The sequence below is a fragment of the Phalangium opilio genome, unplaced genomic scaffold (assembly GCF_054372755.1).
Source record: "Phalangium opilio isolate 3A_F unplaced genomic scaffold, DU_Popi_V2 ptg000019l_1, whole genome shotgun sequence".
NCBI classification, from domain to species: domain Eukaryota; kingdom Metazoa; phylum Arthropoda; class Arachnida; order Opiliones; family Phalangiidae; genus Phalangium; species Phalangium opilio.
Genome location: NW_028324152.1, coordinates 6,370,251 through 6,383,473, shown reverse-complemented (window position 1 = coordinate 6,383,473; position 13,223 = coordinate 6,370,251).

The following is a 13,223-nucleotide window of genomic DNA, read 5'->3' as shown; positions in this document are numbered from 1 at the left end:
TCAACAACACTCCAAGTTCTCCGATGAGAGTAGCCACGCTCTCTCTAGCACATCTCCGTATCACCTCCAGTTTCCTTAGTTCGTTCTGCCGCCTTCTCTCCTGGGTCCGTAGGCTCGCCAGCGTCTGCTCCTCGTCGCTAGAGTAGTTGTCCATGCTAGCTCTTTTAGTTTCCACGGTTGTAAGTTTAAGTCTCTGGACGTCTAGTCCCGGGTTTCGGCACCAAAATGTCGTGGATTTTTTGTTAATGAGTCCTGATCGGTCCAGCAAATGCGGCAGTTGTATGATTTTTAGTTACGGAATTTATTTTATGTTATTTTATTTGGCTTCTTTTGGAAGCCCACCCTATGTCTATTTAGTAGACCTTCCCAATTGTCTCATTCGGAGACCCTTGTCTCTTATGGAGACCTACCCTTGTCTCTTTTGGAGACCTACCATGTCTCATTTGGAGACTGTCTCTTTTGGAGACCAACCATGTCTCATTTGGAGACTGTCTCTTTTGGAGACCAACCATGTCTCATTTGGAGACTGTCTCTTTTGGAGACCAACCATGTCTCATTTGGAGACCAACCATGTCTCATTTGGAGACTACCATTGCCTTCCTAAAGACTTTTAGAAAGGCTTTCAAAAAGGATACTTTCAGTAGTATTTCCAATCGTGCGTCGCTATAGTCGCCGACCTAGTAGTTATACTTAAGGCTACGAATTAATTTTACAAGTATTGCAAGTTTTAAATATCTTTATTTACTACAAATTTTTAGCTAGTCTTTTTCTGATCTGCTCTCTGGCAAAGTTCGGAGAAGAGTGCTTCTTTTTGGGAATTATAGACCATAAGGTTGTACAGTTTTTAAAATTGGTTTCCCCTACTTTTTACAGGGTTCAACATACAGATTTTAGGGTAGCTTCTCTACCTTTTAAGTTAATAGGTTACAGGCAAGCGTGAAGATTTTATTATTTTCTTATCGTTAAAAAAGATGTGGAAATAGGAGCTTTTACTCTCTTTTGTATTGAATAGTAAACGGAAACTTAAAATCGACACATGTGTGCGAAAAGGGAGCTTTCTCGTTTTTATTGTGTTTAAGATATAACTGAGCCTGTACGGCGAATTTTAACAGTATGCACATTTTGTGTCATTAGGTCCCCTTTTGGGTTTAAAGTGCTAAACAACTTTTTATAAAAAGAGAAAACTATCCGAGGGATTTAACACCACCAACGTTTTGGTTAACAGCCGAACGCGCTAACCGAAAATTAAAAGCCCAAAAATTAAATGGTCGTCAGGTATTGTGGAAAAACTTTGACTTTTTACGTCACATCTGAGACCTCACAACACCGCTCCCGGATGGGCTCGAACCCCCAACCTTTCGGTTAACAGCTGAACGCGCTAACCATTGCGCCAAGGAAGCCCAAAAATTAAATGTTCGTCAGGTATTGTGGAAAAACTTGGGCTTTTTACGTTACATTTGAGATCCCACAACACCGCTCCCGGGTGGGCTCGAACCACAAACCTATTGGTTAACAGCCGAACGCGCTAACCATTGAGCCACGGAAGCTCAGAAATTAAATGGTTGTCACGTATTGTGGAAAAGTTTTGACTTTTTACGCTACTTCTGAGACCCCACAACACCACTTCCGGGTGGGCTCGAACCACCAGCCTCTCGGTTAACAGCCGAACGCGCTAACCATTGCGCCACGGAAGCCCAAAAATCAAATGGTCGTCAGGTATTTTGGAAAAACTTTGGCTTTTTACGTTACATTTGAGACTTCACAACAACGCTCCCGGGTGGGCTCGAACCACCAAACTTTTGGTTAACAGCCGAACGCGCTAACCATTGCGCCACGGAAGCCCAAGATTAAATGGTCGTCAGTTATTGTGGAAAAACTCTTGTTGGAACTGAACTGAACTGAACAGTTATCTTCGCTATAATCACATGATAAAGATAAAGAACCTTTGCACCTAACCCGAGTTTAGGATTAGACTGAATTAGTGATAATGCATCACTCACTCTCTCTCTCGATCGGTTCTCTACCAGTGAGTCTCCCTCAGGATATGCCTCTCGTGTGTAACGCTAAGTAGACCTAGTATTGTAGTAGGACGTATTCAACTATTTGTAATTATAACCAGTATGTAATAACAGTAAGAGTGCTATACCGTAATGAAGAACGATGACTAACTTAACATAAACAGATTAATAATAAACTAATATGGTTTTATATAATCCGGCGTCATTCTTGAATATTAATTTAACATGGTAGCAGAGCGTGGTTCGCGGTATTTAACGGTATTCAACAAATATTTAACGTGATTAATGGTAATGACGCGGTAATAAACGCGGACGGAGTCAACGTATATAGCCGAGGCTTAACGACGAACGGGGCAGTCAAAATCAGTGCGGTAATCCGGTACAACGTGGAAGTTAGGGTTAGAAAACCCAGACCAAGTGTGTCAACTAATCGAGGAATGGAACTGTCTTGGACAAGTTAAAACATGCTCACATCAAGCAACCAAGGAAGAGCGACTTAAGAAACAAGAAGCCATACAACAGGGGACAAGAACAGTACAAACAACGGCGGTGAGTTACACATAACAAGAAGAAACCTAAGACATTTTACGCTACATCTGTGACCGCACAACACCTCTCCCGGGTGGGCTCGAACCACCAACCTTTCGGTTAACAGCTGAACGCGCTAACCATTGCGCCAAGGAAGCCCAAAAATTAAATGTTCGTCAGGTATTGTGGAAAAACTTTGGCTTTTTACGTTACATTTGAGATCCCACAATACCGCTCCCGGGTGGGCTCGAACCACAAACCTATTGGTTAACAGCCGAACGCGCTAACCATTGCGCCACGGAAGCCCAAAAATTAAAAGGTCGTCAGGTAGTGTTGTGAAGTCTCAAATGTAACGTAAAAAGCCAAAGTTTTTCCACAATACCTGACGACCATTTGATTTTTGGGCTTCCGTGGCGCAATGGTTAGCGCGTTCGGCTGTTAACCGAGAGGCTGGTGGTTCGATCCCACCCGGAAGTGGTGTTGTGGGGTCTCAGAAGTAGCGTAAAAAGTCAAAACTTTTCCATATAACGTGACAACCATTTAATTTCTGAGCTTCCGTGGCTCAATGGTTAGCGCGTTCGGCTGTTAACCAATAGGTTGGTGGTTCGAGCTCACCTGGGAGCGGTGATGTGGGATCTCAAATGTAATGTAAAATGCCAAAGTTTTTCCACAATACCTGACGACCATTTAATTTTTGGGCTTCCGTGGCGCAATGATTAGCGCGTTCGGCTGTTAACCGAAAGGTTGGTGGTTCGAGCCCACCCGGGAGCGGTGTTGTGAGATCTCACATGTAACGTAAAAATCGTAAGTTTTTCCACAATACCTGACGAACATTTAATCCTTGGGCTTCCGTTGCGCAATGGTTAGCGCCGTCAGCTGTTAACCAAAAGTTTTGTGGTTCGAGCCCATCCGGGAGCGGTGTTGTGAGGTCTTAGATGTGACGTAAAAAGTCAAAGTTTTTCCACAATACCTGACGACCTTTTAATTTTTGGGCTTCCGTGGCGCAATGGTTAGCGCGTTCGGCTGTTAACCAATAGGTTTGTGGTTCGAGCCCACTCGGGAGCGGTGTTGTGGGATCTCAAATGTAACGTAAAAAGCCAAAGTTTTTCCACAATACCTGACGAACATTTAATTTTTGGGCTTCCTTGGCGCAATGGTTAGCGCGTTCAGCTGTTAACCGAAAGGTTGGTGGTTCGAGCCCATCCGGGAGCGGTGTTGTGAGGTCTCAGATGTGACGTAAAAAGTCAAAGTTTTTCCACAATACCTGACGACCATTTAATTTTTGGGCTTTTAATTTTCGGTTAGCGCGTTCGGCTGTTAACCAAAACGTTGGTGGATCGAGCCCACCCGGGAGCGGTGTTGTGAGATCTCAAATGTAACGTAAAAATCCAAAGTTTTTCCACAATACCTGACGAACATTTAATCTTTGGGCTTCCGTTGCGCAATGGTTAGCGCCGTCGGCTGTTAACCGAAAGGCTGGTGGTTCGAGCCCATCCGGGAGCGGTGTTTTGAGGTCTTAGAGGTAACGTAAAATTCCGAGTTTTTTAGAAATAACTGACGAACATTTAATTTTTGGGCTTCCGTGGCGCAATGGTTAGCGCGTTCAGCTGTTATTCAAAAGGTTTGTGGTTCGAGCCCATCCGGGAGCGGTGTTGCAAGGTCTCAGATGTGACGTAAAAAGTCGATGTTTTTCCACAATACCTGACGACCATTTCATTTCTGAGCTTCCTTGGCTCCATGGTTAGCGCGTTCGGATGTTAACCAAAAGGTTTGTGGTTCGAGCCCATCCAGGAGCGGTGTTGTGAGGTCTCAGATGTGACGTAAAAAGTCAAAGTTTTTCCACAATACCTGACGACCATTTGATTTTTGGGCTTCCTTGGCTCCATGGTTAGCGCGTTCGGATGTTAACCAAAAGGTTTGTGGTTCGAGCCCATCCGGTAGCGGTGTTGTGAGGTCTCAGATGTGACGTAAAAAGTCAAAGTTTTTCCACAATACCTGACGAACATTTAATTTTTGGGCTTCCGTGGCGTAATGGTTAGCGCGTTCAGCTGTTAACCGAAAGGTTGGTGGTTCGAGCCCATCCGGGAGCGGTGTTGTGAGGTCTCAGATGTAGCGTAAACAGTCAAAACTTTTCCACAATACGTGACAACCATTTAATTTCTGAGCTTCCGTGGCTCAATGGTTAGCGCGTTCGGCTGTTAACCAATAGGGTGGTGGTTCGAGCCAACCCGGGAGCGGTGTTGTGGGATCTCAAATGTAATGTAAAATGCCAAAGTTTTTCCACAATACCTGACGACCATTTAATTTTTGGGCTTCCGTGGCGCAATGGTTAGCGCGTTCGGCTGTTAACTGAAAGGTTGGTGGTTCGAGCCCATCCGGGAGCGGTGTTGTGAGGTCTCAGATGTGACGTAAAAAGTCAAAGTTTTTCCACAATACCTGACGACCATTTAATCTTGGGCTTCCGTTGCGCAATGGTTAGCGCCGTCGGCTGTTAACCGAAAGGTTAGTGGTTCGAGCCCATCCGGGAGCGGTGTTTTGAGGTCTTAGATGTAACGTAAAATTCAGAGTTTTTTAAAAATAACTGACGAACATTTAATTTTTGGGCTTCCGTGGCGCAATGGTTAGCGCGTTCAGCTGTTATTCAAAAGGTTTGTGGTTCGAGCCCATCCGGGAGCGGTGTTGCAAGGTCTCAGATGTGACGTAAATGTCGATGTTTTTCCACAATACCTGACGACCATTTCATTTCCGAGCTTCCTTGGCTCCATGGTTAGCGCGTTCGGATGTTAACCAAAAGGTTTGTGGTTCGAGCCCATCCGGGAGCGGTGTTGTGAGGTCTCAGATGTGACGTAAAAAGTCAAAGTTTTTCCACAATACCTGACGACCATTTAATCTTGTTCTTCCGTGTCGCAATGGTTGGCGCGTTCGGCTGTTAACCGAAAGGTTGGTGGTTCGAGCCAACCCGGGAGCGGTGTTGTGGTATCTCAAATGTAATGTAAAATGCCAAAGTTTTTCCACAATACCTGACGACCATTTAATTTTTGGGCTTCCGTGGCGCAATGGTTTGCGCGTTCGGCTGTTAACCGAAAGGTTGGTGGTCCGAGCCCACCCGGGAGCGGTGTTGTGAGATCTCACATGTAACGTAAAAATCGTAAGTTTTTCCACAATACCTGACGAACATTTAATCTTTGGGCTTCCGTTTCGCAATGGTTAGCGCCGTCGGCTGTTAACCAAAAGGTTTGTGGTTCGAGCCCATCCGGGAGCGGTGTTGTGAGGTCTTAGATGTGACGTAAAATGTCAAAGTTTTTTCACAATACCTGACGACCTTTTAATTTTTGGGCTTCCGTGGCGCAATGGTTAGCGCGTTCGGCTGTTAACCGAGAGGCTGGTGGTTCGAGCCTAACCGGAAGTGGTGTTGTGGGGTCTCAGAAGTAGCGTAAAAAGTCAAAACTTTTCCACATAACGTGACAACCATTTAATTTCTGAGCTTCCGTGGCTCAATGGTTAGCGCGTTCGGCTGTTAACGAATAGGTTTGTGTTTCGAGCCCACCCGGGAGCGGTGTTGTGGGATCTCAAATGTAACGTAAAAAGCCAAAGTTTTTCCACAATACCTGACGAATATTTAATTTTTGGGCTTCCGTGGCGCATTGGTTATCGCGTTCAGCTGTTAACCGAAAGGTTGGTGGTTCGAGCCCATCCGGGAGCGGTGTTGTGAGGTCTCAGATGTGACGTAAAAAGTCAAAGTTTTTCCACAATACCTGACGAACATTTAATCTTTGGGCTTCCGTTGCGCAATGGTTAGCGCCGTCGGCTGTTAACCGAAAGGCTGGTGGTTCGAGCCCATCCGGGAGCGGTGTTTTGAGGTCTTAGAGGTAACGTAAAATTCCGAGTTTTTTAAAAATAACTGACGAACATTTAATTTTTGGGCTTCCGTGGCGCAATGGTTAGCGCGTTCAGCTGTTATTCAAAAGGTTTGTGGTTCGAGCCCATCCGGGAGCGGTGTTGCAAGGTCTCAGATGTGACGTAAAAAGTCGATGTTTTTCCACAATACCTGACGACCATTTCATTTCTGAGCTTCCTTGGCTCCATGGTTAGCGCGTTCGGATGTTAACCAAAAGGTTTGTGGTTCGAGCCCATCCAGGAGCGGTGTTGTGAGGTCTCAGATGTGACGTAAAAAGTCAAAGTTTTTCCACAATACCTGACGACCATTTGATTTTTGGGCTTCCTTGGCTCCATGGTTAGCGCGTTCGGATGTTAACCAAAAGGTTTGTGGTTCGAGCCCATCCGGTAGCGGTGTTGTGAGGTCTCAGATGTGACGTAAAAAGTCAAAGTTTTTCCACAATACCTGACGAACATTTAATTTTTGGGCTTCCGTGGCGTAATGGTTAGCGCGTTCAGCTGTTAACCGAAAGGTTGGTGGTTCGAGCCCATCCGGGAGCGGTGTTGTGAGGTCTCAGATGTAGCGTAAACAGTCAAAACTTTTCCACAATACGTGACAACCATTTAATTTCTGAGCTTCCGTGGCTCAATGGTTAGCGCGTTCGGCTGTTAACCAATAGGGTGGTGGTTCGAGCCAACCCGGGAGCGGTGTTGTGGGATCTCAAATGTAATGTAAAATGCCAAAGTTTTTCCACAATACCTGACGACCATTTAATTTTTGGGCTTCCGTGGCGCAATGGTTAGCGCGTTCGGCTGTTAACTGAAAGGTTGGTGGTTCGAGCCCATCCGGGAGCGGTGTTGTGAGGTCTCAGATGTGACGTAAAAAGTCAAAGTTTTTCCACAATACCTGACGACCATTTAATCTTGGGCTTCCGTTGCGCAATGGTTAGCGCCGTCGGCTGTTAACCGAAAGGTTAGTGGTTCGAGCCCATCCGGGAGCGGTGTTTTGAGGTCTTAGATGTAACGTAAAATTCAGAGTTTTTTAAAAATAACTGACGAACATTTAATTTTTGGGCTTCCGTGGCGCAATGGTTAGCGAGTTCAGCTGTTATTCGAAAGGTTTGTGGTTCGAGCCCATCCGGGAGCGGTGTTGCAAGGTCTCAGATGTGACGTAAATGTCGATGTTTTTCCACAATACCTGACGACCATTTCATTTCCGAGCTTCCTTGGCTCCATGGTTAGCGCGTTCGGATGTTAACCAAAAGGTTTGTGGTTCGAGCCCATCCGGGAGCGGTGTTGTGAGGTCTCAGATGTGACGTAAAAAGTCAAAGTTTTTCCACAATACCTGACGACCATTTAATCTTGGGCTTCCGTGTCGCAATGGTTGGCGCGTTCGGCTGTTAACCGAAAGGTTGGTGGTTCGAGCCAACCCGGGAGCGGTGTTGTGGTATCTCAAATGTAATGTAAAATGCCAAAGTTTTTCCACAATACCTGACGACCATTTAATTTTTGGGCTTCCGTGGCGCAATGGTTAGCGCGTTCAGCTGTTAACTGAAAGGTTGGTGGTTCGAGCCCATCCGGGAGCGGTGTTGTGAGGTCTCAGATGTGACGTAAAAAGTCAAAGTTTTTCCACAATACCTAACGAACATTTAATTTTTGGGCTTCCGTGGCGCAATGGTTTGCGCGTTCGGCTGTTAACCGAAAGGTTGGTGGTCCGAGCCCACCCGGGAGCGGTGTTGTGAGATCTCACATGTAACGTAAAAATCGTAAGTTTTTCCACAATACCTGACGAACATTTAATCTTTGGGCTTCCGTTTCGCAATGGTTAGCGCCGTCGGCTGTTAACAAAAAGGTTTGTGGTTCGAGCCCATCCGGGAGCGGTGTTGTGAGGTCTTAGATGTGACGTAAAATGTCAAAGTTTTTTCACAATACCTGACGACCTTTTAATTTTTGGGCTTCCGTGGCGCAATGGTTAGCGCGTTCGGCTGTTAACCGAGAGGCTGGTGGTTCGAGCCTAACCGGAAGTGGTGTTGTGGGGTCTCAGAAGTAGCGTAAAAAGTCAAAACTTTTCCACATAACGTGACAACCATTTAATTTCTGAGCTTCCGTGGCTCAATGGTTAGCGCGTTCGGCTGTTAACGAATAGGTTTGTGTTTCGAGCCCACCCGGGAGCGGTGTTGTGGGATCTCAAATGTAACGTAAAAAGCCAAAGTTTTTCCACAATACCTGACGAATATTTAATTTTTGGGCTTCCGTGGCGCAATGGTTATCGCGTTCAGCTGTTAACCGAAAGGTTGGTGGTTCGAGCCCATCCGGGAGCGGTGTTGTGAGGTCTCAGATGTGACGTAAAAAGTCAAAGTTTTTCCACAATACCTGACGACCATTTAGTTTTTGGGCTTTTAATTTTCGGTTAGCGCGTTCGGCTGTTAACCAAAAGGTTGGTGGATCGAGCCCACCCGGGAGCGGTGTTGTGAGGTGGTTCGAGCCCACCCGGAAGTGGTGTTGTGGGGTCTCACATGTAGCGTAAACAGTCAAAACTTTTCCACAATACGTGACAACCATTTAATTTCTGAGCTTCCGTGGCTCAATGGTTAGCGCGTTCGGCTGTTAACCAATAGGTTGGTGGTTCGAGCCAACCCGGGAGCGGTGTTGTGAGGTCTCAGATGTGACGTAAAAAGTCAAAGTTTTTCCACAATACCTGACGACCATTTAATTTTTGGGCTTCCGTTGCGCAATGGTTAGCGCGTTCGGCTGTTAACCGAAAGGTTGGTGGTTCGAGCCCATCCGTGAGCGGTGTTGTGAGGTCTCAGATGTGACGTAAAAAGTCGATGTTTTTCCACAATACCTGACGACCATTTCATTTCTGAGCTTCCTTGGCTACATGGTTAGCGCGTTCGGATGTTAACCAAAAGGTTTGTGGTTCGAGCCCATCCGGGAGCGGTGTTGTGAGGTCTCAGATGTAACGTAAAAAGTCAAAGTTTTTCCACAATACCTGACGACCATTTGATTTTTGGGCTTCCGTGGCGCAATGGTTAGCGCGTTCGGCTGTTAACCGAGAGGCTGGTGGTTCGAGCCTACCCGGAAGTGGTGTTGTGGGGTCTCAGAAGTAGCGTAAAAAGTCAAAACTTTTCCATATAACGTGACAACCATTTAATTTCTGAGCTTCCGTGGCTCAATGGTTAGCGCGTTCGGCTGTTAACCAATAGGTTGGTGGTTCGAAACCACCTGGGAGCGGTGATGTGGGATCTCAAATGTAATGTAAAATGCCAAAGTTTTTCCACAATACCTGACGACCATTTAACTTTTGGACTTCCGTGGCGCAATGGTTAGCGCGTTCGGCTGTTAACTGAAAGGTTGGTGGTTCGAGCCCATCCAGGAGCGGTGTTGTGAGGTCTCAGATGTAACGTAAAAAGTCAAAGTTTTTCCACAATACCTGACGACCATTTAATTTTCGGGCTTCCGTGGCGAAATGGTTAGCGCGTTCGGCTGTTAACCGAAAGGTTGGTGGTTCGAGACCATCCGGGAACGGTGTTTTGAGGTCTTAGATGTAACGTAAAATTCAGAGTTTTTCCAAAATAACTGACGAACATTTAATTTTTGGGCTTCCGTGGCGCAATGGTTAGCGCTTTCAGCTGTTATTCAAAAGGTTTGTGTTTCGAGCCCATCCGGGAGCGGTGTTGCAAGGTCTCAGATGTGACATAAAAAGTCGATGTTTTTCCACAATACCTGACGACCATTTCATTTCTGAGCTTCCTTGGCTCCATGGTTAGCGCGTTCGGATGTTAACCAAAAGGTTTGTGGTTCGAGCCCATCCGGGAGCGGTGTTGTGAGGTCTCAGATGTGACGTAAAAAGTCAAAGTTTTTCCACAATACGTGACGACCATTTAATCTTGGGCTTCCGTGGCGCAATGGTTAGCGCGTTCGGCTGTTAACCGAAAGGTTGGTGGTTCGAGCCCACCCGGGAGCCGTGTTGTGAGGTCTCAAATGTAAAAAGCCAAAGTTTTTCCACAATACCTGACGACCATTTGATTTTTGGGCTTCCGTGGCGCAATGGTTAGCGCGTTCGGCTGTTAACCGAGAGGCTGGTGGTTCGAGCCCACCCGGAAGTGGTGTTGTGGGGTCTCAGAAGTAGCTTAAAAAGTCAAAACTTTTCCATAAAACGTGACAACCATTTAATTTCTGAGCTTCCGTGGCTCAATGGTTAGCGCGTTCGGCTGTTAACCAATAGGTTGGTGGTTCGAGCCCACCTGGGAGCGGTGATGTGGGATCTCAAATGTAATGTAAAATGCCAAAGTTTTTCCACAATGCCTGACGACCATTTAACTTTTGGACTTCCGTGGCGCAATGGTTAGCGCGTTCGGCTGTTAACTGAAAGGTTGGTGGTTCGAGCCCATCCGGGAGCGGTGTTGTGAGGTCTCAGATGTGACGTAAAATGTCAAATTTTTTCCACAATACGTGACAACCATTTAATTTCTGAGCTTCCGTGGCTCAATGGTTAGCGCGTTCAGCTGTTAGCCAATAGGTTTATGGTTCGAGGCCACCCGGGAGCGGTGTTGTGGGATCTCAAATGTAACGTAAAAAGCCAAAGCTTTTCCACAATACCTGACGACCATTTAATTTTTGGGCTTCCGTGGCGCAATGGTTAGCGCGTTCGGCTGTTAACCGAAAAGTTGGTGGTTCGAGCCCATCCGGGAGCGGTGTTGTAAGGTCTCAGATGTGACGTAAAAAGTCAAAGTTTTTCCACAATACCTGACGACCTTTTAATTTTTGGGCTTCCGTGGCGCAATGGTTAGCGCTTTCAGCTGTTATTCAAAAGGTTTGTGGTTCGAGCCCATCCGGGAGCGGTGTTGTGAGGCCTCAGATGTGACGTAAAATGTCAAATTTTTTCCACAATACGTGACAACCATTTAATTTCTGAGCTTCCGTGGCTCAATGGTTAGCGCGTTCAGCTGTTAGCCAATAGGTTTATGGTTCGAGGCCACCCGGGAGCGGTGTTGTGGGATCTCAAATGTAACGTAAAAAGCCAAAGCTTTTCCACAATACCTGACGACCATTTAATTTTTGGGCTTCCGTGGCGCAAAGGTTAGCGCGTTCGGCTGTTAACCGAAAAGTTGGTGGTTCGAGTCCATCCGGGAGCGGTGTTGTAAGGTCTCAGATGTGACGTAAAAAGTCAAAGTTTTTCCACAATACCTGACGACCTTTTAATTTTTGGGCTTCCGTGGCGCAATGTTTAGCGCGTTCGGCTGTTAACCGAGAGGCTGGTGGTTCGAGCCCACCCAGAAGTGGTGTTGTGGGGTCTCAGAAGTAGCGTAAAATGTCAAAACTTTTCCACAATACGTGACAACCATTTAATTTCTGAGCTTCCTTGGCTCAATGGTTAGCGCGTTCGGCTGTTAACCAATAGGTTTATGGTTCGAGGCCACCCGGGAGAGGTGTTGTGGGATCTCAAATGTAACGTAAAAAGCCAAAGCTTTTCCACAATACCTGACGACCATTTAATTTTTGGGCTTCCGTGGCGCAATGGTTAGCGCGTTCGGCTGTTAACCGAAAAGTTGGTGGTTCGAGCCCATCCGGGAGCGGTGTTGTGAGGTCTCAAATGTAAAAAGCCAAAGTTTTTCCACAATACCTGACGACCATTTAATTTTCGGGCTTCCGTGGCGAAATGGTTAGCGCGTTCGGCTGTTAACCGAAAGGTTGGTGGTTCGAGCCCATCCGGGAACGGTGTTGTGAGGTCTTATATGTAACGTAAAATTCAGAGTTTTTCCACAATACCTGACGACCATTTAATCTTGGGCTTTCGTGGCGCAATGGTTAGCGCGTTCGGATGTTAACCGAAAGGTTGGTGGTTCGAGCCCACCCGGGAGCCGTGTTGTGAGGTCTCAAATGTAAAAAGCCAAAGTTTTTCCACAATACCTGACGACCATTTAATTTTCGGGCTTCCGTGGCGAAATGGTTAGCGCGTTCGGCTGTTAACCGAAAGGTTGGTGGTTCGAGCCCATCCGGGAACGGTGTTTTGAGGTCTTAGATGTAACGTAAAATTCAGAGTTTTTCCACAATAACTGACGAACATTTAATTTTTGGGCTTCCGTGGCGCAATGGTTAGCGCTTTCAGCTGTTATTCAAAAGGTTTGTGGTTCGAGCCCATCCGGGAGCGGTGTTGCAAGGTCTCAGATGTGACGTAAAAAGTCGATGTTTTTCCACAATACCTGACGACCATTTCATTTCTGAGCTTCCTTGGCTCCATGGTTAGCGCGTTCGGATGTTAACCAAAAGGTTTGTGGTTCGAGCCCATCCGGGAGCGGTGTTGTGAGGTCTCAGATGTAACGTAAAATGTCAAATTTTTTCCACAATACGTGACAACCATTTAATTTCTGAGCTTCCGTGGCTCAATGGTTAGCGCGTTCAGCTGTTAACCAATAGGTTTATGGTTCGAGGCCACCCGGGAGCGGTGTTGTGGGACATCAAATGTAACGTAAAAAGCCAAAGCTTTTCCACAATACCTGACGACCATTTAATTTTTGGGCTTCCGTGGCGCAATGGTTAGCGCGTTCGGCTGTTAACCGAAAAGTTGGTGGTTCGAGCCCATCCGGGAGCGGTGTTGTAAGTTCTCAGATGTGACGTAAAAAGTCAAAGTTTTTCCACAATACCTGACGACCTTTTAATTTTTGGGCTTCCGTGGCGCAATGGTTAGCGCGTTCGGCTGTTAACCAATAGGTTGGTGGTTCGAGCCCACCTGGGAGCGGTGATGTGGGATCTCAAATGTAATGTAAAATGCCAAAGTTTTTCCACAATACCTGACGA